The sequence below is a fragment of the Macrobrachium nipponense genome, chromosome 14 (genome assembly GCF_015104395.2).
Source record: "Macrobrachium nipponense isolate FS-2020 chromosome 14, ASM1510439v2, whole genome shotgun sequence".
In the NCBI taxonomy this organism is placed as follows: domain Eukaryota; kingdom Metazoa; phylum Arthropoda; class Malacostraca; order Decapoda; family Palaemonidae; genus Macrobrachium; species Macrobrachium nipponense.
This window is the reverse complement of record NC_087207.1, coordinates 63415485-63440884: the sequence shown is the minus strand read 5'-3', so window position 1 is coordinate 63440884 and position 25400 is coordinate 63415485. Positions and strand designations below refer to the sequence as shown.

Here is a 25400-nt window from a genome sequence, read left to right as displayed (position 1 = left end):
GGATGTAAACACTCCACTTTGCCTTTCAGCCCAGGTTTCAAATTGAGGGGTGGCATGAGGTGGGCATTAATCTAAAGAACCTCAGGTGTGTATAGTTAGGAAAAATACAATTTACTTTCAAAAATTGTGACTTGTTCCTCCACAATACACAGCCCCTCGGTCCTTTACATTAGGAATACTCACTGATTGGTGGAAGGAAGGAATGTGAGTGAGCCTCTAGAATTGACTGGATTTCAGCACACCTGGGTTTTTGCTCCTGGTCGTAGGAGCGAGGAGGAGTGCCCTGCCTCTGACACCTTGATCGGAGTATAGGAGCTGCATGATCAAGAGTCACATTTCTGGGCCTTTTCAAAATGAGTGAAGAATCATATGATATTGTTATGATACAATAAAGTTTTATGCATACTTACCTGGCAGGTATATATATAGCTTATCCTCTTGTCGCACTGGCAGAATTTCAAAACTCGCGGCAACCGCTAGTACACTGGTAGTTCAGGTGATCGCCACCCCGTTCCCGTGGCGCTGGTGCTCGGAACCATTCCCGTTTTCCTCAGATTTTCTCTGAACCCTGTCTCCTGAGGGGAGGAGGGTGGGAATTTAATTATATATACCTGCCAGGTAAGTATGCATAAAAATGTTATTGTTATTATACAATTAAGTTTGTTCATACTTACCTGGCAGATATATATATAGCTGTATTTTCTGACGTCCGACAGAAATTTCAAAACTCGCGGCACACGCAGTGGGTGGCCAGGTGGTAGTACCCATTCCCGCCGCTGGGAGGCGGATATCAGGAACCATTCCCATTTTCTATTCATATTTTTATTAATGTCTCTGTCTCCTGAGGGGAGGAGGGCGGGCACTTTAATTATATATATCTGCCAGGTAAGTATGAACAAACTTAATTGTATAATAACAATAACATTTTGTTCATGCCACTTACCTGACAGATATATATATAGCTGAATCCCACCTTCGGATGGTGGGAAGAGACAGAATAGGATTTTTTAGGAAACTTAAATTAAGTAGATGATATACATCTTGGTTCCTTACCTGTTTGCAAAGTAGACTATGTGATTACTGTCACGTAAGGCTGCTTTTGCTTAATCACAGAGTTGCCAGCCAGGTGGAGACCTGTCGTGCTGGTGCGCTCTGGATGATCTGTCAACGGGTGCGAGACCTCAGCGTGACAAGATCATCGAGGCCATACAAATGAGGGCAACGAAGCAACTGACCACCACCTGACCAACTATTCACAAAAACCCCTTAAAACTAACTAAAGGATGGGAGATCTTCACATAAGACTCACCACAACCTAAAAACACAACAACCTAACCTAAACCTAACTAAGGGATAGGGAAAGAGCTACTTCCGGACCCCAATACTGTGTCCGCAGAAACGTATGGCCCCAGTGCATTACAATCGTCATAAATCGTTCTCACATCCCTTAGGTAATGTGAGGCGAAGACGGAGTTACTCCTCCAAAAGGTGCAATCAAGGATGTCCTTGATTGACATGTTCTTTTGGAAGGCAAGAGAGGTAGCGACGGCTCGTACTTCGTGCGCTTTTACTCGGAAGAGGCTCAAATCAGTCTTCTGCAAAGATGAATGAGCCTCCCGAATGGTGTCCCTTAGAAAGAAAGCAACAGCATTCTTCGATAAAGGTAACTCTGGTCTCTTCACAGAGCACCAGAGGTTACCTGAGGGACCTCTTACCTTTTTCGTTCTATGCACGTAGAAACTTAGAGCCCTGACCGGGCACAGGACTCTCTCTGGTTCTTGGCCCACCAGACTTGACATACCCTTGATCTCGAAAGTCTTCGGCCAAGGGTTCGAAGGATTTTCATTCTTCGCCAAGAAAGTTGGGTTCAACGAGCAGACAGCATTGTCCCCTTTGAATCCCATTAACTTGCTAAACGCTTGAATCTCACTAACTCTCTTAGCCGTCGCAAGAGAAGTTAGGAAAAGAGCCTTCCTTGTCAGGTTTCGAAGAGACGCTGCCTGAAGCGGTTCGAAAGTGCTCGACATAAGGAATTTAAGGACTACATCCAGGTTCCATGATGGAGGTCTCATTTGAGGAACCTTCGAGGTCTCGAAAGACTTTAAAAGGTCATGAATATCCTTGTTGTCAGACAGGTCGAGGCCTCTGTGCCTAAAAACCGCTGACAACATGCTTTTATATCCCTTGATGGTAGGACCGCTAATTTCTGCACATTCCTGAGAAAGAGCAGAAAATCAGCTATCTGGTTCACAGAGGTCGAGGAAGAGGAAAACTCCCTCCTTTTTACACCATGCCCTGAAGGAAGCCCACTTCGATTGGTAAACAGCTCTTGTGGAAGCACGTCTCGCATGTGCGATTGCTCTCGCAGCTGCTTTCGAAAAACCTCTCGCTCTGGCCAACTTTTCGATAGTCTGAAACGCAGTCAGACCCAGAGCGGAGAGGTTTTGGTGAAACCTTTCGAAGTGAGGCTGTTTGAGTAGATCTTTCCTCCAGGGCAATGTCCTTGGGAAAGTCTACAAGGAAAGACATGACCTCTTGTGAACCATTCGCCTCGCTGGCCACTCGGAGCGATCAGGGTTAACCTCGTCCCTTCCCGAGGCCGCAAACTTCCTCATGACTTCCCCCAGAATCTTGAATGGTGGGAAGGCGTATAAGTCTAGGCCCGTCCAATTCCAAAGCAAAGCGTCTACCGCGATGGCTTAGGATCCAGGACCGGGGAGAGCAGTAAAGAGGAAGTCTCTTGGTCCTTGACGTTGCGAATAAGTCGACCAGTGGACGTCCCCACAACGTCCACAGGTCCCGACAAACGTCTTCGTTCAAGGTCCATTCCGTCGGTAGGACTTGGTCCCGACGACTGAGAAGGTCTGCCCTGACGTTTTGCACTCCTGCAATGAATCTCGTCAGGATACACCTTTTTTCTCTTTGCCCACAGCAGAATCTCTCTCGCTAGTGAAAACAACGTTCTGGAGTGTGTTCCTCCCTGGTTTTTTAAATAAGCGAGTGCTGTGGTATTGTCCGAGTTTATCTGAACAATCTTGTTCTCCAAACCTCTTTTTCGAAGAACTGCAGGGGACAGAAAAACTGCTGCCAGTTCTTTGACATTTATATGCCAGGCTACCTGTTCCCCTCTCCAGGAGCCTGACACTTCCTTCCCCCCTAGTGTTGCTCCCCATCCTGTGATGGAAGCGTCTGAAAACAACACTAGGTCGGGGCTCAGAAGACTTAGGGGACACGCCCTCTTGAAGCTTCTGAGGGTCCAACCACCATCTTAGGTGGTTCTTGATTGGAAGCGATATTCTCAATATGGCATTGAGATCGTCCTTGGCCTTCCACTCGTCCGCAAGGAAAAATTGGAGAGGCCTGATGTGCAGTCTTCCCAAGGAAACAAACCTTTCTAGCGAGGAATGGTCCCCCAGCAGACTCAATCCATATCCCTCGCCGAGCAAGTCTCTTTCCTTAGAAAGGCTGAGATCTTTCTAGAAGCCTAGCCGCTGAACGTTCCTGGGACGGAAACGCTCGAAAAGCCACTGAATCCATCTGAATCCCCAGATACACGATGGACTGTGTTGGGGTCAGATGCGACTTTTCGAGGTTGACCAGAAGTCCAGGGACTTCGCTAAGGCTAAGTGAACTGCAAGTCCTTCGACACTTCTCTCTCGACGACGCTCTGATCAGCCAGTCGTCGAGGTACAGGGAAACTCTTATTCCCGAAGAGTGTAGCCACCTCGCTACGTTCTTCATTACTACTGTGAACACCATCGGAGCCGTGGTCAGTCCGAAGCACATAGCTTCTGAAATGACAATTTGTCGAAAATTGCATTTTTCCTAACTATACAAACCTGAGGTCCTTTAACAATAGGGAAGGTAAACTAGCGGCAGCTGGGACGGTCGTAAGCTTCGAACAAGGGGGAGAACGGTAGTTAACTGGCTTGTCCAAGGTCGTCGCGCGCCGCGCGCCCGGGCGGTGAAGAATCACTTTTGCTTTAGGCCCATGCAAAAAGTTGCAGAGTGAGGGGTGGTATGAGGTGGACTATGTAAAGGACCTCAGGTTTGTATAGTTAGGAAATAAAATGCAATTTTCGACAAATTGTCATTGTTCCGATACGTATACAAACCCTCGGTCCTTTAACAATAGGAAGACTCACTTCTTGGTGGGTGGAATCTGAGTCTTTTTGGTGAACAGACTGGTGTTCGTCCAACCTTGGAATGCCTCCCTGGTCGTAAGAGCAAGGGAGGGATCCAAACCTCTGTCCGATTGATCGGGTGTGCACCGCAGGATCAATGGTCAGACCTCTGAGCCAAGTACTAAGAGAGAGGCAAGCGTATCTCTTCGTACCAGCATTGCAAGAAACTTGTTCCTGTACAGGAGCCAACATAAAGTTTATGGGTTTGTCTCAAGTAGGCATCCACTCCTTCCCCCTTGTTGGAGGGAGTGGAGGATATTTGCTTCTATCCCTAGCTAAAGGGATAGATTGGGCTCTGGTTGAGTAGCTTACCTGCATCGGATTCCTTTCCAGCATGGTGACGACCGTGACCCTCTGCCCACAGGTAGAGAGAGAGAAAGATGGAGAAGAGAAGCCAGTCGCACTCTCATTCAACCATTCATTCCTACAGTCACACCAGGAATCGATGCTGTTCTGCCTGCTCGGGTGCTGGGTAAGCTTACACAACGTGTTGAGCAGCCACCACAGGTCTCCCAAGGAAAAAGTATCCAAGGACTTGTGGGCAATATCCCGAAGGTAGAAGGACGTGAAGGTAGTCTGGTTGGCCCAGACACCTGCCTTCAGGACCTGCGCCACGGAGAAGTTCTTGCGGAACGCCAAAGAGGGTCCAATACCTCTGACTTCGTCGGGCTCTCGGTCGGAGCGTACGGATGTCGTCACTACCATCAGCCTCGTACGCTCTCCTGATCACCTCACGTAGCCAGAAAGAAAGCGTGTTCTTGGATACTTCTTTCTTGTAACCCCAGTGCTAACGAAGAGCGTCGACACTCAGGCCTGAGGTGTCGAGTTTTCTTCAGATAGCGCCGTAGCGCCCTCACAGGACAAAAGCAGCATCTCATCCGTATCGTTGTCGGTGAAATCCATTAGGGAGGGGATTGTGAAAGACTCGAACCTGGTCGTCAGCCATGAAGTTCCCCTACTCTCTTCGCCGATGCCAGGGCCAGCAAGAAGAGGGTCTTGAGGGTCAGATCCCTGTCTGACGACTCTCGGAGTGGCTCGAATGGTCTTCGAGTCAAACTCCTAAGGACTAGAGTCACATCCCACTCAGGTGGCCTGAGCTCCCTGGGTGGGCAAGACCTTTCGAAGCTCCTCATTAGCAAGGAGATCTCGAACGAGTTCGAGATGTCCAGTCCCCTCAGTTTCAGGACGAGTGCCAGTGCAGCTCTATATCCTTTAACTGTGGGTACTGAGAGGAGCTTCTCTCGGCGAAGAAATACGAGGAAATCCGCTACCTGCTGAAGAGTGGCTCTGAGAGGAGATAGACCCCGTCTACGACACCAACCACAGAAGACGGCCCACTTCCCCTGGTACAGCTGCAGAGGACTGTCTGACGTGTCCAGCCATCTCTGTGCTGCGCTGCGAGAAAAGCCTCTCGTTCGCAAGAGATGGTGGATAACAGCCAGCCGTGAAGTTGTAGGGACTGGACTGCTCGGTGGTACCGCTCTACGTGTGGCTGGGCTAGAAGGTTGTGCCAGTGGGGCATCTCTCTCGGTTCTTCTGCAAGAAGAGCCAGCAGGTCCGGTATACCAAACGGCTTGAGGTCGTTTGGGAGCCACAGGATCATCCTGAGATTGGGAGTGACCAGCGCTCGGCTGATCACTTTCCGAATCAGACAAAAGGGAGGAAAGGCGTAACGAACGAGGTTGTCCCAGGGGTGTTTGAAGAGCGTCCTCTGCAGCTGCCCATGGGTCCGGCACGGCTGAGCAAAAAACTTGAAGTTTTTTGTTGTGCCGGGTGGCGAACAGGTCTATGACTGGACGCCCCCACAGGTTGAGAGCCTTTCCGCCACTTCTGGGTGTAGGGACCACTCGGTCCCTATTACCTGATCCCGACGGCTGAGCTTGTCCGCTACTACATTCCTCTTGCCTGGAATGTAGCGTGCTGACAGCTCTATCGAATGAGCCGTGGCCACTCGTGCACCTGCACCGTCAACTGGTGTAGCGGGAGAGCACTAGGCCCCCCTGCTTGTTGACGTATGCCCACTACCGTGGTGTTTGTCGCACATCAACACCACTGATGTCCCATCAAGCGGTCTTGGAACTCTTGGAGAGCGTAAAACGCCGCCTTGAGTTCCAGGACATTGATGTGAAGGTGCTTGTCGTGATGGTCCACACACCTGCAGGCCAGCAACTCCTCCAGGTGTGCGCCCCATCCCTCGGTCGATGCGTCTGAAAAACAGCAGCATCTCCGGGGGGGGAGTGCGTAGGGGCACTCCTCTTAAGAGGTTCCTGTCGTCGAGCCACCAGGCTAGGTCCTGCCTCACCTTCTCCGTGATGGACACGGGGAAGTAAGGTGGATCCTTTACCTGTGACCAACTCTCCCTTAGTCTCACTGGAGAGACCGCAGGTGAAGACGTCCGTGAGGAACTAACTTCTCGAGTGACGACAGGTGGCCGGATCACGACTTGCCATGCTGAGCTGCCTGTTCCTGCCGAGACAGGAACCGCCGGCTGCCTCCCTGAATTTGCTGATCCTCAAGTCTGCGGGGCGGACTTGAGCTGCTACCGTATCGATCAGCATACCCAGGTACTTCATCTTCTGCTTGGGTTCGAGATCGGACTTCTCGTAGTTTATCACGATCCCCAGATCGTCGACACTTTAGAAGTCGATCCCTGTCCTGCAGCAACTGCGAGCGGGAGCTCGCCAGGACCAGCCAATCGTCGAGATACCTCAGAAGACGTATCCCGTGCGAATGGGCCCAAGCAGACACCAGCGTGAACACTCTCGTGAACACCTGTGGGGCGGTTGAGAGACCGAAGCAGAGTGCCCTGAATTGGTACACCGTCCCGTCGAAGATGAAGCGGAGGTACTTTCTGGAGGACTGATGGATGGGTATTTGGAAATACGCATCCTTCAGGTCCACTGAAAGCATGAAGTCGTTCTCCCTGATGGAGTCCAGCACGGAACGTGCCGTCTCCATCTTGAACCGAGTCTGGCGAACAAATCGGTTTCAGGGGAGAGAGATCTATCACCGGGCGCCAGCCCCCCGATGCCTTTTTTCCACTAAGAAAAGGCGGCTGTAAAAGCCCGGTGACCGATCCACTACGACTTCTACAGCTCGTTTGGTCAGCATGGTCTTGATCTCCTGCCGAAGAGCGTCGTCCTTTGAGGATCCCAGAACATATGTCTGCAGATGGACCGGGTTTGGAGGTGAGGGGTGGCCGAGATTCGAAGGGTAGTAGATATCCCTCCCGAAGGACGTCTACTATCCAGGTCTCGGCACCGTAGCGCTGCCAAGTTGCCCAATGGCTCGCCAGGCACCCCCCCACTTCCGGCAGCTGGTGAGGGGGAACGCCGTCCCTAGCGTTTCCCACCTCGCTTCGACTTCTTCCCAGCACCTCCTCGGGAAAAGGAGGGGGCTGGGAGGAGGGCTGGTTACGGCCTCCTTTACTAGAATTTGAAGCAGGAAGAGTCTTTCCTCGGGGCTTCGATGGAGCAGCCGTCTTAGCAGCCGAGGAAGCGCTAGCTAAACTCTTAGGCTTAGCCGCAGATGTACGAGGTTGCCCAGAAACCTTCGTAACTGCCTGGTGAACCAGACGGTCACTGTCATCAGTGCGCCGTCTTTTCCACCGCAGCGTCCACCATCTCTTCGGGAAAGAGAGCGGAGGAACTCTTCATTGGTCCTTTACGTAGTCCATTTACCGCTTCACGCCCGGCCCCCTTGGCTACTCGTGTAAGGACAGCGTCCCTACGACGGAGAACCAAGTTGGCCCACAGGTTTGCCGTCTGATGGGCGAGGTAGGAGATGGCTCTACCTCCAGACTGGCAGTCCTCCTGAAGTCTGGGGTCGTCTTCGAGGGCAGCGCCCCCGGCGTCGGCCGCGACCTTGGATACTGTGAGGGACCACAGATCCAACCAAGAGACTGCCTGGAAAGCTGCCATAGCGGTAGCTTCCAGGCCCAGTGCCTCCTGCTGCGAGAACCATAGGTTCTCTGACAGGAGCTGCTGCAGGGACACACCTGGAGTTAGCCTAGCTAGCTCCGGGGTTAACCTGTTTGGGCGGTATTGGATCTACTGATGGCACGTAGAACTTCCGCTGTCGCTGCAGAGGAGGAGGAAGTAGCTGGAAGACCGTCCTGACTTAAGTGAGTCCTCCCGTCCTGAGACGAAATACTCCACCTGGTCAAGGACTGAGTCTGCAAGCTCCGATCGCGGCAGTCCCACCGTCAATTTGGGTTCCCTCTTCGGGCCCCAAAATGACTCGAGCCGGGACGTGGGCTCAGATGGTGGTAGCGGCGATCCTTCCCCCAGGTCGTTTGTGCTGACGAATCAGCGCAATAACCTGGGCAAAGTTCCTCTGGATCTCAGGAGTTACAGCGTCCTGAGGAGTAGGACGTCCAGTCCCTCCAACAGGAGCAGCTCTCGAGCCCTCCTCCTTCGAAGGAGGAACAGCAACAGACCCCTGACGGTCGCCTCCAACCACTTGCGCGTACGACCTGGCTGGTCCTACAACCATGCCTGGTTCGTGCGCATCGTGGCGGGATCGTGAGCGGCGCACCTCTCACGATCACTCCTGGGTACCTCGCTCTTCCCGGTGTAGCCCGAGGAAGTTGAGGTATAGGAGAGACAGACCTGACGCTCCCCCCCCGTTCGCTGGCAGGACCAGCGTACGTGGGGGGCTGCAGCCGATCACCAACCCGCGGTGGGGATCGTACTGCAGGCCTGGTCGTGCCGCTCACCTGTGGCGAGCGGCTCGACTGAGCACGTCGACCCCGATCTCGTGCGTCAGACGAGCTGCTGCTGGCCACCGTCTCCGTCCGGTCCCTGTGGGAGCGGCGGTCAGGTGATCTGCAGAGCTCGCTTTCGCGGTGAGACCGGTGAGCGTCCTCACGGCACGTCAAACCGCTGGTACCAGCGAAGCTGGTGCGTTGGTCGAGGGGGACCTCTTCTCAGCCTCAACCCGTGGCCGGTCAGAGACCGTCACGTCACCCGAGTTACCGGCTGGTCGCTACGAGAGCGCCGCTGGCCTGGCGAGCGTCACTTGCGCGACTCTCGACAGTCTTCTGCTCCGTGCCTCTGTCGTGACGGTGAGTCAAGCTCAGGCGTCTTGACGTTGGCTGCACGGTCGCCCGAAGGAGACCGTACACTCGGACCTTCTCGCGAACGAGAAGTCGAGCCGGTACCTGACTTAGCAGCAGTGCTACTAAGACCAGGCGCGGATGTACCAGCAGTAGCCAGCACATCCTTGGTCCCCGTCTTCTTCTTCTTCTCAGAAGAGGAGACGGGCCCCGTCCCGAGGGGAACAGGAGGACCAGCAGAAGCACCCCCCGTCACGCCAGAGCGAGACGGGCCCTTCGAAGGTCCCGTAGGAGCCTTCTTAGGGGGGGAGGAGGCAGCCTTCTTCTTCTTCGGCTTGGAAGCCTTAGAAGTCGAAGGGGAAGAGGCGGCAACAGACGACGAAGAAGACGATGAAGACGACGACGACATCTTCCTCTTCTTCTTCCTCTTCTTCGTCAGCTCTCTCAGGACGGACGTCAGGTCTTCCATCCACGGAAAAGTCGGGCCAATTGCCGAAGCAACACGCCCCGACTGATCCTGTACCGGAAAGACCTGAGACCGGTGCAGCACCTCCATGACGAGACGCGACGTGGGCAGGGGCAGGCACGCAGGAGCGGCAGGAACAGCAGCAGCAAGGACCAGCACCATCAGGACCAGCACCGCAGGACCAGCACCAGCAGGACCAGCAGCAGCAGGACCAGCACCAATAGGACCAGCACCAGCAGGACCAGCACCAGCATTGCAACATCACATTAGAGTCCCGCACCGCGCGCTTCGTAGGAGCGGCGCGAGGGCTGGGCCAGCAACAACTCGCTGCAGGTACGGCAGGTACGGCAGCATAATCCGGCGTCACAAGACCTCTCCATCTCAGCCAAACTCATCATTGGGACGGGCGGTAGATCCAGGGGCGAACTTTTGGGGCAGCGAAAGTCGGGCGTCGGCAGCACATAAAACCCAGGTGGCGGCGGCACGCCCCTCTTAGGCACGGCAGCGATCGGCATTTGAATTGACGCCGTTTGGAGTCACTGACGCAATGTGTTGCGTATACACCACATGAGGAGGGGCGGCGTACGCTGGTGTTGACACTGTATTGGTCGTAGTTGTAACCACACCATGAGTTACCACTGCCGACCCCGCTAGCCGTTGAATCAAGCCCTGGATACTGGGGGCGCCCCCCCCCCCCCTGCAGTCCCAACGACGCCCACACCTGTCCAAGGTCGTCACTCACAGAAGGCACACCTGAGGGATGAACAGTCGGGTTCAGTTAGAGGGGCACCCTCACGCCTGGGGGAGGACGAACCCCACCCAGAGCGGACGGAAGACCCCGAATACAATTGCCACATCCGGGTATCGGGCACCCTCCTCCACACTCGACGGATCGAGTGAGGAGAAGGACTCCGAAACCCCCAAACCCCCCCCGCAGGGGAAGGCGCAAATCGTGGGGCTGAGCTGGAGGCAGGAAGGATGACGAGGTATCCGTAAACCAAAGGAGTCGCTGGAGAGCTTTCCGACGACTCCTTGGTCAACCTACGCCTCTTCCTACCCTCGTACAGCACCCACTGCGCCTCGGACCAATTTACACATACATCACATGGTTCGGTTCGGGAGCATTCTCGCCCCCGACACCGAAAACATAACTCATTGAGGATCAATATCGGGTAAGAGCGGAATCCGCCGCATTTACGCCCCGCCAACCCGGGACACACTCTACGGGCAGTTGGTGGGCGCGGCGAAAGCTCTTCTTGATCCATGATTAATTAATCTTCACTCAATGAAAAATGAAAACAAAGTACTTACAATTTCATTCAAGACCACACACAAACCAGTCAGAAGAAATTGTAACATCAAAGCACACGACGAAAATAGCGGCAGAGCGATGACGAACACGTCCTGTCACACCACGGCCGAAAGCAAAAGTGATTCTTCACCGCCCTGGCGCGCGGCGACGCGCACGACCGGACAAGCAGTTAACTACCGTTCTCCCCTTGTTCGAAGCTTACGACCGTCCCAGCTGCCGCTAGTTACCTTCCCTATTGTTAAAGGACCGAGGGTTTTGTATTACGTATCGGAACAAACTGCCATACTTTGTTGTCTAAGACAAACCTTAGATACTTTCTTGAAAGAGGGTGGATCGGGATGTGAAAGTACGCGTCCTGCAAGTCTAAGGATACCATCCAGTCGCCCGGTCTCAACGCTCCCAGAACAGAATGAGGCGTCTCCATCGTGAATTTGTTCTTTTCCACGAAAAGATTGAGCCTGCTTACATCTAGAACTGGACGCCAACCTGACGACTGTTTCGGTACTAGGAAGATTCTGTTGTAAAAACCTGGCGACCCCAGGTCCGCGACTTGTTCCACCGCTCTTTTGTCGATCATCTGCTGAAGGAGATCGAACAAAACTTTCTTCTTTTCTCCCTGGTAGGATGGAGAAAGGTCTCTGGGAGTCGTTAGAAAGAGGAGGAAGATCTAAAAAAGGGGATCTTGTACCCCTGCTCCACGATCTTGAGGGACCAAGAGTCCCGTGTCTCTCTCTCTCCACGCTCCCGCAAAAAACTTCAGTCTGGCTCCGACTGGTGTCTGAAGGACATGCTTCTCACTTGGAAGGCTTTGGCTTAAAGGAAGCTCTTCCTCGTGAAAACCCTCTCCCTCGAGGAGCTGCTCTCGAGGGGGGAGCCCCACGAAAGGGCTTTACTTTCTTCGGCGGTCGAACCGCAGCTGAAGAGGTTGAAGGTACGGCTGACGTCTTGTAGACTGGCCAAAAGGTCCTGAGTTGCCTTCTCTTGTAAGCTGTTCGTCAGGTCCTTTACCAAAGTCTGGGGGAAGAGATGGTTCGAAAGAGGCGAAAACAGCAAATCCGCTTTCTGAGCTGGAGTCACCAAACGAGCTGTGAACACGCTGGACAGCTCCCCCAGACTGAGAGATTCTGGGCTTCTCGCTTGCATATCCAGAACTCCCAAACACCAGTCAAGGAAGTTGAAGACTTCCAGCGTCCTGAGCAGACCCTTCAAATGATGGTCAGTCTCCGACGCGGTCCAGGTTACCTTAGCAGAGGGTAAAAGCGACCTCCTCTGCAAATCCACTAGGCTGGAGAAATCTCCTTGAGCCGAAGAAGGGATACGAACTCCCACTTCCTCTTTGGTTCTATACCAAATGCCCCCTTTTCCACTAAGTCTAGTTGGAGGCAAGGCGAAGGTCGTCTTGCCTTGGTCTCTCCTTCGTACCATCCAATCCTGGAGCTTTTTAAAAGCACGTTTCGTTGAGAGAGAAGTTTTCATCTCTACAAACTCCGGGGTTTTTCCAGTTTTAGATGAAGAAAACTGCGAAGGAGGAGACTTGGGAGCTGCGGGCTGAAATTTGTCTTCAAAAGAAGAACGCAAGAGTCGTACGAGGACTTTATAGTCCGAGATAGACGGGGCTGCAGCAGGTTCCTCTTCAACCGATTCAGCTGAACTACTCAGCTCTCCTTCTTCTCTAAACGGAAGAGGAGACCGTCTGTTAGGAGAGGGCGTCCTAATGTCAGGTCTTGGCTTGATCAAAGGACCCCTATCCTTGCTAGAGGCAGCTTTATTTTCGGCTGTCTTTTTTTTATGACGCTTACTGCTCGATGAAGGTAGAGCGTCCTGAGGAGGACGAGCGTCCTCAGCGCCTTCCGCAGCAGTCTCACCTGCCCGAGAAGCGTCCTTACATTTCTTCTTCGCTGGCATACGTGCCTGTGCGCGTAAACTAGCGTCTGGGGGTACGACTTCTTGGTCAGAATCCCCAAAAACGTCTTGAAAGGCGGCCTGAACGTCCTGGCGAGCTTCCTGCCGAGCGTCCTGGTGAGCGTCCTGCCGAGCGTCCTGTCTAGCGTCCTGGCGAGCGTCCTGACAATCCTGCCTAGCGCCGCCAAGCGTCCTGACGAACGTCCTGCCTAGCTAGAAGTCCTGCCAAGCGTCCTGACGAGCGTCTTGACAAGCGTCCTGACGAGCGTCCTGCCGAACGTCCTCGTACAGAGCGTCCTCCTCAAAAGCGTCCTGACGTAACGTCCTTCTAGAGGACGAACGAGATCGGCGAATCGCCGAAGGAGAAGCGCATCAGCGAACGAGACGAGTAGGTGAAGGAGAAGGAGACTGCTTAGTCCTCTTGACAGGCAGTCTAAGGTCCTTCTCCGCTTAGGCTCTACTGCTGCTGGGCGAGTCCCTCTGAGCCATAAGCGAGATAAGCTGGTCCTGAAGGGACAAAAGAATGTTCTTCGTTGGGGGAAGAATGAACAGGAAAGGAAGCAGGACTGATTCCGTGAGAAGACGAGGGGCGAGGGGACGCCTCCTTCCTTCTCACAGGTACAGCTACCTGCTTCTCAGGTATACGAGCTGTGCACGCAACCTAGCGCCTCATCGGAGGAGATCCTACCTCTCTTCTGAGGCGGAAAAACGTCATATGCGTCCTCCGACGAAAGCGGCGAAAAGAGGACGTGAAGCGTCCTCCGCACGAAAACGTCCCCCCTTTTCAAAGGACGAGAGTCTCTCCGAGCACTCACCCCTTTGCGCGGGGAGGACGCTTCGGAGGACGAAAAGCACTCTTTCAGGACGCGCGCTCGTGCACGTCCTTGGCAGCCTGGGTCTTTGCTACACGGCCTGCCGAAGGGACGCCAGATCGGTGGGAAGAACCCCCGTGACCCTCTTGCGGCTTTCGACATACCTACTCCCCTGGGTCTGGGATTCTGATAGAGGTCTAGGCCTAGAGGCATTATGGGGCCGATCTGACGCCCCTCCACAACACTGGGGGCACGATCACACACTTGCACCGAGCCAGTTTCTAAGGCTTTCACTTTGGTCTCCAGAGTGCGAAGAGACTCCAAAATCAGAGAGAGAGCATTCGCTTCTCCCGACACAGAATCAGAGCCCGAAGGCAACACAGGTTTAGGGGTTGTAAACACTACAGGTGTTAATGCAGGAGAGATGTTAGTCTTACCTTTGGAAGAACCACTCCTGGAGGAAGACCTCCTGATCCTATCGCGCTCCAATTTAAGGCGATAGGACTCATATACTCTCCATTCATCATCGGTCAATTTCTCACATTCATTGCACCGATTATCAATCAAAACAATTTAAGCCCCCTACTCATACATAACTGTGTGGGGGTCCTACGATGCTTTCGGTAGCCTCCCACTTACAATCAGCCCTCACACACACTCTGAAACTCACAACACTTGATCCAGACATATCTTATATAGAAAAGAAAAAAAAAAAAATCGATCCAAAATAAAAAAAACAAAAAAAAACGGTCCACTATCGCGCATGCCAAGTCAAACAATCCAATTCAATACCAAAAAAATCAATCAGATACTTAAAAGCGAGTCAATTTCCAAAAAATCCTGAGCAGAGGTCTGTAAACAGATGTTTACCGACCGGCGACAGAAAAAAATATGAATAGAAAATGGGAATGGTTCCTGATATCCGCCTCCCAGCGGCGGGAATGGGTACTACCACCTGGCCACCCACTGCGTGTGCCACGAGTTTTGAAATTTCTGTCGGACGTCAGAAAATACAGCTATATATATATCTGTCAGGTAAGTGGCATGAACAAACTTTATTGTATCATAACAATATCATTTTTATGCATGACACTTACCTGGCAGGTATATATATAGCTGATTGACACATTTGGAGGTGGGTCATAGACAGCAACATCGTCATAATTTAAAAATTAACTAATTTTTAAAATTACTATTAGGTTCCTTACCTGCTAAGGTAGCTGACTTCGTAGGTCCTGCCTCTTAGCCTGCTAAACCTTAGTAGCTCTCAACTAGGATGTGACCTGTGTTTGAGAAAGCTAATAACAAGGGTCTGGACAACTGGACATGACCAATTTGCTGACAGAAAACCCTAGCCCTCATTTACCACGGGCATTCATGCTAGGAAAGTTAGTCACCTGAACCACACACAATCACTATAACGAAAAAACTACACCATAAACTAAGCAGGCAATAACCTTCTCAGACAACCATAAAACACTATAACCTAATTAAAATAATAGCCTAGCATGTTAGTAGGTTATATGGTGGATACTCCTTTGCCCAGTACTGTACCTGAGGATACGTACGGGCCTAACGTTTGACAATTATCAAAAGTTGTCTTCACGTCTCTGAGGTAATGCGACGCAAAGACTGAATTTGTCCTCCAAAAACGTAGAGTCCTATAATGTTTCCCTTGAGGGCTACAAATTTTTTCTGAATGCCAAGGACGTAGCTTACCGCCCTCACTTCGTGAGCTTTAACTTTAAAGCAAACCGAAGCATTCTTCCTGGCACAGCAAATGTGCTTCCTTAATGACCTCTCTTACGAAAAAAGCCATAGCATTTTTAGACATGGGTCTAGTAGGATCTTTCACAGAACACCAGAGAGAACCTGAGGCCCCTCTAATGCTTTTTGTCCTTTCTACGTAGTAACGTAAGGCTCTTACTGGGCAAAGAACCCTTTCTTGTTCTTGACCTACTAGATCGGCCAGTCCTGTAATTTCAAATGACCTAGGCCAAGGATGTGAAGGATTCTCATTTTTGGCTAAGAAATCTTCCTGGAATGAACAAACCGCTTTATTGTGCTTCCAGCCTATTTGTTTGTTAATAGCTTGCAGCTCACTAATTCTCTTAGCTGTAGCTAAGGCTACCAAGAATATAGTTTTTCTTCGATATTCTCTCTCAACGAAGCACTGTTCATAGGTTCAAAACCTATCCTCCTTCCTAAAAACTTGAGTACGACATCAAGATTCCAAGAAGGCACTCTGCAGTGTTGATCCTTCTTTGTATTAAATGAATCTGAGAAGATCTCTAGATCTGCGTCATTGGACAGATCTAATCCTCTGTGCCTAAACACTGAAGATAAAACATACTTTTGTATCCTTTAATGGTTTGATTTGCCAAACCCACATTACTTTTCAGATACAAAAGGAAAATCGGACAAATTTGGGTCACAGAGGTACTGGATGAAGAAACCTTCCGATTTTGCACATTTACGGAAGTAGTTCTCCCACTTCGACTGGTACACTTTGATTAGTTGAAGCTCTTCGTTGCTCTAGCAAACTGCCTTCGCTGCTATCTCTAGAAAACCCCATTGCTCTGCCAAGTCTTTTCGGTAGTATGAACGCAGTCAGGGACCAAGAGCGAGGTTGTTCTTGTCGAACCTGTCGACAGTGGGTTGTTTGAGAAGATCTACTCTCGTGGGTAGTCTTCTCGGAGAATCCACTGTCCATCCAGTACTCTGTGAACCACGTTGGGCCGGCCATATGGGAGCTATTAGAGTAAGCCTGTTCATTGACTTTCTCTGAATTCTTCATTACCCTCCGTAAAATCTTGAACGGGGGAAATGGTGTACGCGTTCTAGGCCCGGTCAGTCTAGTAGGAAGGCATCTACTGCGACTGCAAGAGGGTCCGGGACTGGAGAACAGTAATTCGGTAACCTCTTCGTCGCTGCGGTAGCGAAAAGATCCACCACTGGGCTGCCCCAAAGATTCCACAGCCTCTGGCATACTTTGTTGATGCAAGAAATCCACTCCGTTCGAAGCACTTGTCCCTCCCTGATCAAAACAGGTCCGCCTCTATCGAATTCTTCTCCCCTGAATGAACCTGGTGAGCAAGGGTGGGGACGTTCTCGCTCTCTGACAGAAGAATCTCCTTCGCCAAGTTGCAAAGAGTAACCGAGCGGGTCCCTCCTTGTTTGCGTACGTATGCCAGAGCTGTGGTATTGTCCGCGTTTATCTGCACCACTTTGCCGCTGATGCACGGTCTGAACGTTTTCAGAGCCAAGAAAATCGCCATCAGTTCCTTCCTGTTTATGTGCCAAGCTTTTTCCTCTTCATTCCAAAGGCCTGACTCCTCTCGAGGGCCCAGCATCGCTCCCCAGCCTGCGTCTGACGCGTCAGAAAATAATATCAGGTCTGGGTTCCTCTGCTGGAGTGCAGTCCCACCCCTGCTAACCTTCCAGGGCTAGCCACCACTTTAATTCCTCCTTTATCTTTAAAGGAATTGAAAACAGGAAGGAATCTGGTTGCGATTTTCTTGGCCAGACTTCGTTCAGAAAGAACTGTAAGGGCCTCATGTGAAGTCTCCCTAGGGAAATGAACCGCTCTAGCGAAGAGAGTGTCTCCAGCAAGCTCATCCACTCTCTCGCCGAGCATTGGTCTTTCGCTAGGAATTCTTGCACTTTCCGAAGGCACATGGTCTGCCTTTCGGGGGACGGAAAAGCCCGAAAAGTCACTAAGGATATCAGAATCCCCAAATAAACTAGCTCCTGTGTGGGGATCAGATGTGACTTTTTCAGGTTCACCATCAGACCCAACTGCCTTGTTAATTCTAATGTGAGGTCCGTGTCCTCCAGAGGGAGACTCTGACACCTAACAGATGAAGCCACTTCGCCACGTTCGGCATCATCCTTGTAAAGACCTGAGGTGCCGTGCAAAGACCAAAGCAAAGGGCTCTGAATTGATATATCTTGTCCTGGATCACGAATCATGATATTGTTATGATACAATAAAGTTTCATACATACTTACCTGGCAGATATATACATAGCTATCGACTCCGTCGTCCCCGACAGAAATTCAAATTTCGCGGCACTCGCTACAGGTAGGTCAGGTGATCTACCGCCCTGCTCTGGGAGGCAGGACTAGGAACCATTCCCGTTTTCTAATCAGATTCTCTCTTCCACCTGTCTCCTGCGGGGAGGCTGGGTGGGTCTTCAATCGTATATATCTGCCAGGTAAGTATGTATGAAACTTTATTGTATCATAACAATATCATTTTCATACATTCAACTTACCTGTCAGATATATACATAGCTGATTGACACCCTTTGGTGGAGGGCAAGAGACAGCTAACTACTGACTAGACAGGTAAACAACATATGTTGTAGGTATTTATAGACCTTGGTTCCTACCTTATCAGGTGGAAGACTTCGTGACTACTGTCCAGGAGTCTGCTTCACCTCAAGAGCCTTAGCGAGATAGTGATCTGTGGCCAAGAGTTCTTGTGGGTCTGTCGATGGGGTATCATCCACTTACTCGGCAGAGCCTAACTGGCATTTGTCAATGGGTGCTAATCCACTTATATGACAACACGCCTTCATTTAAGGAGCACACAACCGATCCCGATCACCCAAACCTAACACCCGTGTTAGTTCTAAGATTGCCAAGAGCTATCCCCAAACTCTTAGCAAACAACCAAAAACTCAATAACCACACATACAATAGTACAAAAAAAAAAAAAATTTTGTACCCCTCTAAAAGTCAGCTGTCACTCGATCTCCTAGTGAAGAGAAGTGAAGGCCGCCTGTGCGACACCTGACACTTCCATGCACAGGAAACTCAAGAACACATCCGACAAGAGGGTTACATACACTTATTAAGGATCGGTGCTAGCTCCCTTACCCAGAACCGTCTGTGCTGACACAAACGGACCTAGAGAAAAACATTTCTCATACGTAACTCGCACATCTTTTAAGTAATGAGATGCAAACACAGAGTTGCATCTCCAATAAATTGCATCCAAAATATTTTTAAGTGACATATTTCTTTGGAACGCAATAGACGTTGCGATTGCCCTTACTTCGTGGGCTCTCACTCTTAAAAGATTAAAAGAATCATCTGGACAATTCTTATGAGCCTCTGTAATAACACTTCTAACAAAGAAGGCTAAGGCGTTCTTGGACATTGGTCTCTTGGGATCTTTTACTGAGCACCATAGACCTTTTTTCGAACCCCTCAACTGCTTCTTTCTGTCCAGATAGAATTTAAGAAGCTAAACTGGGCAAAGGGGATCTTTCTGCTTCTCTGCCATCAAACTAGTAAGTCCTTTTACCTCGAAGCTCCTGGGCCAGGGATTCGAAGGGTTTTCATTTTTGGCAAGAAAGAGAGACTGGAATGAACAAATTGCAGAGTCTCCTTTGAAGCCGACTCGTGATTCAAGGGCGTGCAACTCGCTGACTCTTTTTGCCGTTGCAAGAGACATCAGAAATAAACACTTTCTAGTGATATTACGAAATGAAGCCGTGTGTGGTGGTTCGAATTCCTCGGAGGATAGAAATTTAAGGACCACATCTAAGTTCCAGCTTGGAACCCTAGGTTCCGCTGACTTTGATGTTTCAAAGGAACGAATGAGGTCATGCAAATCTTTATCATTCGTTAAATCTAATCCCTTGTTTCTAAAGACAGCTGAAAGCATACTCCTGTACCCCTTAATAGTGGGTACAGAGAGATGCGACTTTTCTCTCAGAAACAGAAGGAAATCCGCAATTTCGGTCACAGAGGTACTGGAAGAGGACAGCTTCTTCGACCTGCACCAACTTCTGAAAACCTCCCACTTCGATTGGTACACTCGCCTAGTAGATGATCTGCGGGCTCTAGCAATTGCGCTTGCAAGCCCCTTGGCGAGGAAACCCTCTCACTCTGACAAGTCTTTCGATAGTCGAAAGGCATTCAGAGCAATAGCGGGTAGGTTTTGATGGTACCTCTCGAAGTGGGGTTGTTTGAGCAGATCTATCCTGTTTGGAAGAGATCTGGGGAAGTCCACTGTCCACTCCACTACCTCTGTGAACCAAATCCGAGATGGCCAATACGGAGCAATCAGAGTCATTTTGGTTCCTTCGGATGCCACGAATTTTCTGACTACTTCCCCCAGTACCTTGAACGGGGGAAAAGCGTAAACATCTAGCCCTGACCAGTCCATGAGAAAGGCGTCTGTTGCATAAGCCCTGGGATCTTCTACTAGGGCACAAAATGTGTCTATCCTTTTGGAGAGGAATGTGGCGAACAGATCTATTTGAGGCTTCCCCCAAAGATACCAAAGGCTCCGACAGACTTCTGAGTGGAGTGTCCATTCTGTGGGAAGGACCTGAACCTCCTGCTCAGTCTGTCCGCTATACATTCTCTCCCCTTGGACAAACCTCGTTAGAAGAACTACCTTCCTTTGGTTCGCGACCCAAAATCACCAGGTCCTCGTTGCCAGTTCGTATAGAGCGAAAGAGTGAGTCCCTCCTTGTTTCTTGACATAAGCAAGAGCGGTAGTATTGTCTGAGTTTATCTGTACGACCTTGCCTCTGACCATGTGTTCGAAGCTCTTTAGCGCAAGGTGAATTGCTAAAAGCTCTTTGCAATTTATGTGCCATGAACCTGTTCTGCCGACCAGGTGCCTGACACTTCTTTGGATCCCAAGGTTGCACCCCAACCCGACTCCGACGCGTCTGAGAACAATGTCAGGTTTGGGTTCCGTACTTCCAGTGATACTCCTTTGTTTTCTTTTAAGGGAATCAACCACCACCTTAAATGATTTTTTATTTCCTCCGAGATTGGAAACGTGTCCGAGAGCTGTCCTGTCTTCCAACTCCAACTCCTTCTCAGGAAGAACTGAAGCGGACGAAGATGTAGTCTTCCTAGGGGAAAGAACTGTTCGAGCGAGGAAAGGGTCCCCAGAAGGCTCAACCATTCCCTCGCTGAAGTGCGCTCTTTCTCTAAGAAGTTCGATACTGTGGCACAGCCTTTCCTTATTCTCTCTTGAGAGGGAAAAACTCGAAAACCCCGAGAATCCATCTGAATCCCCAGATAAACCACGTTCTGGCTGGGGACCATCTGAGACTTCTCGAGGTTCACAATCAATCCCAATGATTTTGTCAATTCCAGCGTTGTTGACAGATCCTCCAAACACTGCTTTTGAGACCTGGCTCTGATGAGCCAGTCGTCCAGGTACAGGGAGACGTTTATCCCTTTCAAATGTAAGTGTCTTGCTACATTTTTCATCACGTCCGTAAAGACTTGGGGAGCCGTGGAAAGGCCGAAACACAGGGCCCTGAACTGATAGATCCTTCCCTCGAACATAAATCGAAGGTACTTCCTCGACGAATGGTGAATCGGGATGTGGAAATATGCGTCCTGAAGGTCTAGGGACGCCATCCAATCTCCTTGACGCAGTGCTGCAAGGACTGAAGCAGACGTTTCCATGCTGAACTTCTGTTGTTCTACGAATTTGTTCAGCGCACTTACATCCAGTACTGGTCTCCATCCCCCCGAGGCTTTTGCTACAAGAAACAAGCGATTGTAAAACCCCGGAGAGCTGTGATCCAGTACCAGCTCTATTGCTCTTTTGTCCCACATCTGTTCCACCATCTGACGAAGAGTATCCATCAGAACAGGGTCCCTGTATCTGGCTGACAGTTCCCTCGGTGATGTTGTCAAGGGAGGGCTGTCCTTTAATGGGATGTAATAACCCTTCTTGATGATTGACATCGTCCAAGGATCTGATCCTATGTCTTCCCAGGCTTTCGCAAAGAAATGTAACCTGGCTCCTACAGGTGTTTGGAGGATAGATTTCTCATTTTCCCTTCTTAAAGGAACAGAAGGAAGACCTCCCCCTTTTCTCAGTTGACCTCCTTCTGGCGATAGATCTAGTTGGAGGGCCTCCTCGAAAGGGCTGTTGCTGAGTTGGACGAGCCCCTTTCTTTTCCTCACTAGCCACAGGTCTATTTTTTCTTGAGGATTGTCTAAGGAGGTCTTGAGTGGCCTTTTCAGTTAGTGAATGAGCAATGTCTTTCACCAACTGAGAAGGAAAAAGATGTTCTGAGAGAGGCGCAAACAATAAGGCGGACCTCTGCGAAGGAGAGACGGCCTTCGTGAGGAAAGCACTGTGAACCGCCCTCTTCTTTAAAATTCCTGCACAAAGAGGGAGCAGTACTTCCGCCGATCCATCCTGAACGCCTTATCAAATGCATGTGAGGATGCTATTTAAGGTTTCTGGGTTCAGCTGTTCCTTTTCATGAGACTTCTTGGCAAGAACCCCAAGGGACCAATCCAGGAAGTTAAAAACTTCTAAAGTGTGAAAAAGTCCCTTGAGGAGGTGGTCCATTTCCGAAAGACCCCATGTTGCTTTTGCTGAATTTAAGGCGTGTCTTCTCGATGAGTCTACTAAACTCGAGAAGTCTGACTCAGCTGAAACGGACAGAGACAATCCCATATTCTCTCCCGTTTCGTACCATATGCCTCTTCTACCCTTAAGTTTAGCAGGAGGCATACAAAAGACTGTCCTTCCTAACTCCTAATTTTTCTTGAACCAGGAGTCAAGAGATTGTAGTGCCCTCCTCATGGATATAGCAGGCTTCATTTTCAGGAAAGAGGAAGACTTGTGCGCTTTCGTGCTCGAAAAGAGAGAGCGCGGAGAAGGAGGAGCGGCTGGAGTTAAAGAATCTCCATATTCTTCCAAAAGAAGGGACGAAAGAACTTTGTAATTAGAAAATCCTTCCTTACTAATGATTTCATCCTCCGAGACATCTTCTAGGTTCATAGGCTCGGAAGGAGAAGGCTCCCTTCTCTCCTCTGTCTCTTCCCTCGATCTCTTCCTTTCCGAAGAAGCACTTCTAATTGGAGAGGGACTAAGAGTTACTCTCTCTTTGCTAAAAGATTGACGCTTGGATGACTCCTGTCGGATGTCAGGCTCTTCATGCAGGGAATGCGCCTGGCGTACGGCAGGAGTATCTCGCTCAGAATACTCCTGACGCCTGGAAGGAGTAACGTGTTTGGAATACTCCTGGTGCTTGGCAGGCGCAACGCGCTTCAAATACTCCTGGCGTCTGGTAGGTGCATCTTGTTCCAAATACTCCTGGCACCTGGGAGGAGTATTAAGTTCAGAATACTCCTGGTGCCTGGGAGGAGTATTAAGTTCAGAATACTCCTGGCGCCTGGGAGAGTATTAAGTTCAGAATACTCCTGGCGCATGGGAGGAGTATCGAGGGTCAGAAGACTTCCTGGCGGCCTGCAGGAGTATGTCGCTCCAAATACTCCTGATCTTTGGAAGGCCCATCTAGCTCTGAATACTCCTGGAGTTTAGTAGGAGTATCGATCATGGTAGGCGCATTTCGTTTAACAAGTACATTGCGCTTAGCAGGCGCTCTACTCCTAACAGGAGCTTCCTCTTCTTCAGTTGAATCTTGGCACTTGGTTGAAGATCTTGAACGTTGTACAGAATACTCTGGCTCTTTGCGCCTACTCGGCGCCTGGCTCCTGGCTGGCGCCAAACGCTTGGCAGGAGTAACTTCCTTTCCTACTTCTCTCCTGTCTAACGCTCCGTTCCCGCCAGAGATGGCCGCCTGTGCGACACCTCCTCCGGAAGGCTCGTTGCGTGTGACAGGAGATCGGTATTTAGATCTTTTAATAGGAAGCCTATCATCCTTCTTACGAGTAGGCTCCTTAGAAAGAACTCCTACCAAAGAGGCTAATTGCTCCTGCATATTCATTAAAATTTTCCTGGTTGAGGACTCTTTCGAATCAGGAGAGGGAGATCTGGAAGGCACTCTAGGATCTCCTCCAGACCAAGGGTCTGACTGTTTTCTAGCCTTCTTTATTACCGAAGGCGCATCTTCTTCAGAGAAGCGCTCGGGGCTAGAATTGAGCTCATGTTCTTTCATACTCCTCTTCAGCAGACGGGAAAGTTTCGACTCCTTCCATCTCTTCATCCGAGGAGGAAGGCGAACCAGGGGATGCGAAAAAAAGCCACTCTCGAAGGACGCTTTTCCTATAGCGGTCCCTGGCAGTTTTGTGATGTAATAGATTCTGCCGAAGGGACGCCTGATCGTTGGGGATTCTCCACAACCCCCGTAAGGCTTTCGACTTTCCTTCTCCTCCGGGCCACTACACTGGGGACACTAAAATCACTAGCGAAACCACATTCACTTTCCTTACCTTCCAATGCTGCCATTTTTTCCTGCATTTTCTGAAGGGAAGCTCTGAGTTCCGCTATTTCCAAAGCAGAACCAGAGGGATTAGCAATTTGTGAACAGGCTGAAACAGAATGGGCATAATTATCAGAGGAAGAAGCTATAGAACTAGACAGTAATTCACGAGATCTAGACATTCTGCGGGTTTTGTAAGCCGCTTTCCTCTCTCTATCTTTCTCTAACTTTTTCAAGTAAGAAGTTAGATTCTTCCATTCTTGCGGACTCAGTCTCTCACACTCGTTACACGTATTCTCAATCAAGCATTCAACCATTCTACAACCACTGCATGTAGTGTGAGGATCTACCGAAGCTTTTGGAATCCTCACCTTACAGCCCTCATTCACACACACTCTGAAACTAACACTAGCGTCAGACATATCCACGAAATTCCAAAGCCAAGTCCAAAAAACAGTCCACGATAGCGAATGCCAAACAACGATCCAAGTACGTCACCAAATATCAGTCGAAAGATGATCAAAAGCGTTGTGAAAAAAGAATTCCAGTCAGGAGGTAGTAACAACAATGTTGATACCACCGGCGACAGAGAGAATCTGATTAGAAAACGGGAATGGTTCCTAGTCCTGCCACCCAGAGCAGGGCGGTAGATCACCTGACCTACCTGTAGGGAGTGCCGCGAAATTTGAATTTCTGTCGGGGACGACGGAGTCGATAGCTATGTATATATCTGACAGGTAAGTTGAATGTATGAAATTAAATATTTTCTGGACCTTGGATGAATCGGAATATGGAAATACGCATCCTGAAGGCCCAGCGTCACCATCCAGTCCCCTGGACGTACCGCTGCCAGTACTGAATCGTTCGTTTCCATCGTAAACTTGGTCTTTTCTACGAACAAGTTTAGATGACTTACGTCCAGTACTGGCCTCCAACCTCCTGAAGACTTCGGTACCAGAAAAAGACGGTTGTAAAAACCTGGGGACTCGTGATCCAGAACAGGTTCTATGGCTCCTTTCTCTAACATGCTGACAACCTGATGCCAAAGAGCCTCTCTCTTCTCTAAATCGATGTAATGAGCCCCTAGGGCTCTCGGAGCTGTAGCGAGAGGTGGTTTCTTTAGGAAGGGGATCTTGTAGCCTTCCTTCGCTACACTTAAAGACCAAGGATCCGCTCCCCTGCTTTGCCAGACTTCCCAGAAGTCTAAAAGTCTGGCCCCAACACACGTCTGGAGGACTTCGAACTCATTGCTTGGTTGAGGTTTTCGAACCTCTTTTGGCAGGGACTCTTTTCCCTCTAAAGGCTGGTCGGGAAAAAGTCCTACCCCGAAAGGGCTGCTGTGCTGTCCTTGCTTCCTTCGGTGTCTTCTTAGCCACCTTTGTCGGCAAATACTCCTCACTGAAGAAGTCAGCAGGTCCTGTGTAGCCTTCTGTGTAAGGGAAAGCGCGATATCCTTAATGATGTCCGATGGGAAGAGCTGTCCTGAATGTGGGGAGAAC

At 50.3% G+C, this 25400-nt stretch overlaps 1 protein-coding gene across 1 annotated transcript in view; it reads right to left on the bottom strand.

The window, feature by feature from the left end:
- Positions 1-25400, bottom strand: part of LOC135226564 (ORM1-like protein 3) — a 114798-nt gene that overhangs the window by 28454 nt on the left and 60944 nt on the right. The gene's annotated exons all lie outside the window — the stretch shown is intronic.